This window comes from Myiozetetes cayanensis, unplaced genomic scaffold (genome assembly GCF_022539395.1).
Source record: "Myiozetetes cayanensis isolate MyiCay16 unplaced genomic scaffold, myiCay2020 scf1, whole genome shotgun sequence".
Lineage (NCBI taxonomy): Eukaryota > Metazoa > Chordata > Aves > Passeriformes > Tyrannidae > Myiozetetes > Myiozetetes cayanensis.
Genome location: NW_026086604.1, coordinates 1,141,515 through 1,147,514, shown reverse-complemented (window position 1 = coordinate 1,147,514; position 6,000 = coordinate 1,141,515). Strand labels below are relative to the sequence as shown.

The 6,000-nt window shown below is 56.0% G+C and overlaps 1 protein-coding gene across 15 annotated transcripts in view; it reads left to right on the top strand.

The window, feature by feature from the left end:
- The first annotated feature begins 3,453 nt into the window (after window positions 1–3,453).
- Window positions 3,454–6,000, top strand: part of ADGRB1 (adhesion G protein-coupled receptor B1) — a 285,060-nt gene continuing 282,513 nt past the window's right edge. For 9 of the 15 annotated variants that reach the window (XM_050313372.1, XM_050313326.1, XM_050313272.1 and 6 more), the window contains exon 1: window positions 3,455–4,171. The gene's annotated coding sequence lies outside the window, so the exon portion shown is untranslated. Of the gene's footprint in view, window positions 4,172–6,000 lie in introns of all 15 variants that reach the window. The other 6 variants (XM_050313367.1, XM_050313358.1, XM_050313349.1 and 3 more) reach the window with 3 other exon arrangements.

Here is a 6,000-nt window from a genome sequence, read left to right as displayed (position 1 = left end):
GTGTGTTCTAAATTCAAAGTGTTTGTAAGGGTAGAGGGTTTGTTTATCTCTACTGAGTTTGCTGGGGGGGTTTTTTGACAAAGGGAAGTGGAAAATTCCAGCTGGATCCAACTCAAGCTTTTCAATCTCCAAAGCCCAGACAGAAAACAGACCATGGACAGAGGCCACAGAGCAGAGAAGAGAATGATAGCTGTCTCCTTGGTTGTGTTTTTGGACAGCAAAGCCAGTGGTTGTCACAAAACCCACCCAGCACCTCCCCAAATGCTGTCATGGGTGGGTTGGCCTCATAGCACCACCAAGATGGTCTGGGGATGGTGTGTCCCAGAAGATGTTGGGCCTTCTAATCCCTGCTTTTTCTATTCCTCTCTGCTTCTCTTTCCTCTGGGAATGACAATGGAAGGTCCTGGTGGTGCCCTGGGTAACTTCAGGAGCCATCACACCACGTTGTGATGGGACAGAGGTTGCCAGTTTGGGCTGAGCTGAGACCTTTTGGTCATTTTTGCACAGTTTCAAGCAAAACAGGGCAGGGACCTCTGTTCTAAGTCTTTCTGTGTCATGAATAAATCATACAGCCCCAGAGCTGGGCAGGGTGGTCCCAGCAAGGCCCCTCCATGGGGAGCAAGGGGCACAACCACAAAAATAAAGGTGTCCCTGTATGTGTTGTTTTAAGAGTACAGACCATTCTCCCTGTGGATTACACGCTTTGGTTGTGTTGGCAGGATGGAAGGAAGGGTATATGTCTCCCCAAAGGCAGATTTCTGGGAGACCTGATGTTTTGAGAGCATCTCTTGCTCTGTAAACAGACCTCTTTGCTCTCCAAATATCCTACAGGAGTGAATTTCACAGATCCCTGCGCGTTATGGTGAAGTTATTTCCTCTTCCTCACTTCGCAGATGTGAAAAACTGGAGAGAATAGGTGAGTTATTGCATTTGGTTACCTCAGCCCACTGCAGACCCCAAATCCTCACGTGTCCTGTTCAGTGTTGGAGCTCACCCTCAGTTCTCCCCAGAAGGGCACACAGTGAGAAATGAGGAGCTCAGACCTCTCATGTTTCCCCTGTTGTTAAATGAGGGTCTGGGGACTCACAAACTTCTCTACTTAAGGCTGGAAGGAAATGGGCTGCAGGGACATTTTTCAGCATCTTTGGACAACTCTCTCAGGCACGTGGTGGGATTCCTGGGGTTGCCCTGTGCAGGGCCAGGAGCTGCACTCGATGATCCTTGTGGGTCCCTTCCAGCTCAGGATATTCTATGATTTTATGATCCACTGCACTGAGTACAGCTCCCCATTCCCACAAAGATGTGCATTCCATCACTCCCCATCGCAGCAATGGGGACTGAAAACAGGGTTGGGTTTTGTCGGGGCCACTTTCTGGCACTTCTTTACCCTGCAACACAGGACAGATTCCCAGCTGCACCTTGCTCTGTCTGGCCTCCCCAACCACAAGACAGGGAAGGTGAGTGCCCCTCGCTCCCCCCACCATCCCAAAAGGGAGGCAGAGCTGCCCCAGGGGGCTCACAGGGGCAGGACACGCTGCCTGGGCTCCTTTTCCCAAGCACCCCGTGTTTCCCTCTGAAGCTTCCCCCTCTCCTGCTTGCACCTGCCAGGGCTGGAGAGAGAGAGAGAGAGAGGAAGAGAGAGAGAAGCTGGAGAAACAGAAGAAATCCCTGTGGCCCTCGGAGGAGCAGGGAAGCCTTCTTGCAGGAAAACAAACTCCCGAAAGGCTGGAGAGAGAAAGGGAGAGATTTCCATTCGGAGCATGCACGGCGCTAATCCAGCATAGCCGCCTGTCGGCTGAAAACACGCATTTCAGGCCCCAGCTGCCCCTTTGCTCCAGTCCCTGCTTAACTGGAGATGTCACAGATGCCTTTGGCCAGCGATGCTGCAGTGCTGGCTGGGGATGAGGAGAGGCTGGTTCGCTGCGCTCCACCACAGCCAGGGCTTGCTGCTCACCTCCCCTAAAGGAAGGATTTTCCCTCTTTTCTCCTTCCCTGCGAAGTTTTTTGGGGATACAAGAGGTTTGAAGGTGTGCAAACGGGGGTGAAAGGGCTGGATGAGGTGAAGGGAAGGGAGGAAAGGGGAAGAAGGCCGAGGGAAGGGGGCGGAGGTGCCCTGGAGAGTTCCTTGGGGGAGAAAAAGGGTGCTCTTCACCCTCCCTGAGGCAGAGGGATAAAGGTTGATGGCAGATGGGATCTTTACCTGTGCCCCTCGGGCAGGTCTGTGCCCTCCACTGTTGGGGAGCAGCAGCCCCGGGCAGGGAGGGAGGTGATTTTGTCAGGGAAGGGGGTTGGTTTCTCCCTTTTGGAGCAGGAAAGGTTAAAGACAAGGGGCAGGTCCTGAAGTCTGACAAGATTCTGAAGACCCCCAGCTCTTCCCCCCTTCTCGAGCCTTATTCCTCTCCCTCCCACCCCCTTCCCAGACCCCCTCCTCTGCTCGGGAGGCTCCTCATTCCCGGGGAACCTTCCCCGGGCTGCAAAGCCAGAGACAGCACCTTTAGCCCAAAGCTGCTGGGGTGCAGCCTGAGCCTTTCACCCCAGCCCATCTCCTCCTCCTCCATCTACTTAAACTTTCCCTTCCCCCCCAAACTCCTGCTACCCCTGGGGTGTTACATGGATGCGATATCCCCACCACCACCCCGACCCTGTCTCCCCAGTATTTTGGGTTTAACGGAGCAAGGAGCTGGGGAGGATGCCAGGAAAGAGGTAAAAATCAGTTAGAAAAGGGTTAACGGCTGTTGCCATCTCCTGCCCTGGTGCAAAGCCACGGCCAAACCGGGGTGCTGGGGGAGGTCCCCCCAACACCGCCCTCCCCTCCATCACCCCCCCCTCCTCCCCGCCTGCCAGGCTGAGGGGCTGGGGGACCCACCGCCCCGGTGGTCCCCGCAGCCCTGTCCCGTGTCCCGACCCCCTCCGCAGGCTGTGAGCTCCAGGGAGGCTCCGGGGGGACGGTGGAAGAGCCCCCCAGCCCCCCTGTCCCCGCCGGTCCCCAGGCAGCGCCGAGCCGCGTCTCTGCGCATCGCTCTGCGGGCGAGCGGCACCTCTCCGCGCCGAGCCTCCGCAGGTTTTTTGGGGAGCGGGGAGGGGAGCAGAGCCCTCGCCGTCCTCATCACCGCCTTCCCGGCTCCCTCTTCACCTCCTGGCTCCCCGCTTAGGGCTAAGCTGTCCCGGGGAGGCTGCGCTGCCAGGGCTCCAGCGCGCTCCGGCTGTCGCTGGGCTCATCTGCTCCATCCATCCATCTATCCATCCATCCATCCATCCATCCATCCATCCTGTAGGCTAGCGGAGCATGCCCGATGCGATACCGTGTCAGTTCGGGTCCTTGCCTATAGCTGCCTGTTTTACAAAGCTCCGATCCGTGCCTGTGCGTGTGTATGTGTGTGTGCATTTCATCCCTCCCTCCTATCCCTCCCTCCCTCCCTCTCTCTCTCTCCCTCTCTCTCTCTCTCTCTCTCTCACTCTAATGTGTGATCTGGAAAGCTTATAAAAGCCTGATGTAATCCTTAATGCAGCCCCTGGCTACAAAGACTGGATCTAGTTTCACAGAGAGAGATTCAGAAGCAGAATTTAAAAAAAGAAAAAGGAAAAGAAAAAAAAAGAAAAAAAAAGAAAAGTGGGGGGAGAAGAGAGAGAAAGAAGGAAAAGCAGACGAGTGGATTTTAAACAAACATATCTTTCTGAAGAAGACCATTCTCGCTCCTCGCTGCTGGGAAAGCTACTCTGAACCCTGCTGTATTTTTTTTTTTTTTTCCAAAGGAGAAGACTTGATTGTCTGCTTGGATCTAATGATTTACTGGCTTTTAACTGCGTTTTTCCTCTCTCCTAAGGATTCCTCAAAAACCGGCTTAATTATTTTCGGCTTTTCTCTTCTACCTGCCTGTCTGCAGAGACACCAAAGGTTCTCCCTTCCTTTCCCTCCCCACCCCCATTTCTTTTAGGATTTTTCCCCCCCTTTTCCCTTTAATAGATACATATATATATATATATAAATGTGTATGTATATATATATGTAGAGGCGAGAGTGGAGGAAGAGGAGGGAGGGAGAGCTCTGCCATCCTTTGGACTTCACGCGCTGCCCAATGTTGGGCTGGTTACCCCTGGATATGTTGCTGGTTTCCATTTGGAATTTGACAAAGGGAAGAAGGAGGATATAAAACCTGGGGAGCTCGGCAAGGTAAGGGGCTCCCGGCCACCCTTCCTTCTTCCACGGAGGGGAGGGAGAAAGGGAACGCGACTTCTCCGGGCTGCGCTTTGCCTGGAGCGCAGGGCGGGGGGGGATCTGTCTCCATCCCCAGGGGAGGCAGGGATGGGGGCAGCGCTGGGCACCCCCTCCTCTGCTTTTGCCCCTGGAAACATCGCCCGGAGGGTGTTTTCGTCCCCTCAGCTCTGCAATTTGGACGGATGGAGCACAATCATTCCCTGACATGGGAAGTTTTAACTTTTGTGCATGCGGGTCCTGTGGGCAAACATCAAGCGGTGGAGGAAAATATTGATGTCTGCAGGATGCGGAGAGGGAAATGCAGTCGTGTCCTGGGGAAAGCAGCTGGGGATTGGGTTGTTTTGGGGAGCGGGGGGGAGAAGGCAGCCACAGGAGAGGGCTGAGGAGCGGGGAATCGCGGCAGGAGAGCTGCAGAGCCAGCCGGGGCTGAACTGCAAAGTGCTGTGAAGCCGCGGTGCCTTCGCGGGCAGCCCTGGGGTCCGGGACTCCTCAGCCTGCAATGTTGGCAAACAAAGTCTCGGAAGGACAGGCAGCTGCCTGCCCCGGGCGTGAATCTGCCCTTATCCCAGCTCCTTGCCTTCCTCTTTTCCTTTGGAGAGGTGTGTGGGGGTGGAGGGTCTTTTTTTGCTTCGCCGCTTGAGTGGCTCCTATCCAGGGCTGGAGGCAACGACTGGGGAGGGGTGAGCTCCTGATGTGTGTGTCCCCCCCCCAAATGCCATTTATCAGCACTTTGCATCACACTGGAGGAGAAAATGAGCCTTTAGCCTGTGTAGAGCTCGGAGTACGGCACAGACACACAGACACACACGCTGCTCCCGGAGCTGTGCTCCTGGGGGATGCTGGCACCCAGGCACGGCTTAGCTTTTCTCTGAGGATGGGGTGGTGTGTGTGGGGGGGGGGATGGTGGCGAGAGAAGGAGTCTCCATCAGGGATGCGTAATTACAAAGCATCTTGTTCTGAATCACCCTGTGTGGGAATGAATCGCAAAATTCGTCTCTCCCTCTTCCCCCACCGCCCCCTTCCCTTTCACGGCCTGACATTCGCTGATGGAGGGTGGCTGTTGATGCATCTTCAGACTTTCACAGAGAGGTGTTTCAGCCATGGCTCTGCCAAAGCTGGAAGGAAAAGGGGGAAAGCGGGATGGAGGGGATCAGGTGGATGTCTCAAAGGGACTTTTCAGCCTGGCTGTGCCCCCGGTCCTGGCTGAGAGCAGCAGCGCTCCCCGAATCCAAGGCTCGGGTTTTCAGATCAACTCTGCCAGGTACCTTCGGTTGTGACTCACACTCAGGTCCCTGATCCTGCCCTGACCACGGGAACAACCCCTGTGAATCCGCTGCACGGAGAGGAGGTGGTAGGGAAGGGAACATCAAGGCAAGGTCAAAGGGATGGAGGGCAAAAAGACACCCCCCACGCCTCTTCCATCCCTGACTATCCCATCCCTTCGGAGCCGGGGCTTTCCAAGGCTCAGGCTCAGCCCACCTCCAGCACCGGGTCTGGCGAGTGCCAGGGCCAGCTGACAGCTGATGGCTGAGGGAGGAGGAAGAGGAGGAGGGGAAGGAGGGGGCTGAGGAAGAGCGGAGCTACTTTGACAGATGCCCAAACCTGCCTGTGCGGCAGAGCGAGAATCGCAGCGTCTCCAAAGCCTCCCTGGGAGGGAGCCGGGGGTGCTCGGGGCGCAGGGGGCACCTCCCTAGCCCCGTTACCTGTTGATTAGCGATAGGTTTGCTCTCACCTGGCCGTGCAAAGCCTGAGGGAAGCCGGGAGGGATGAGCCCCCGGCACTCG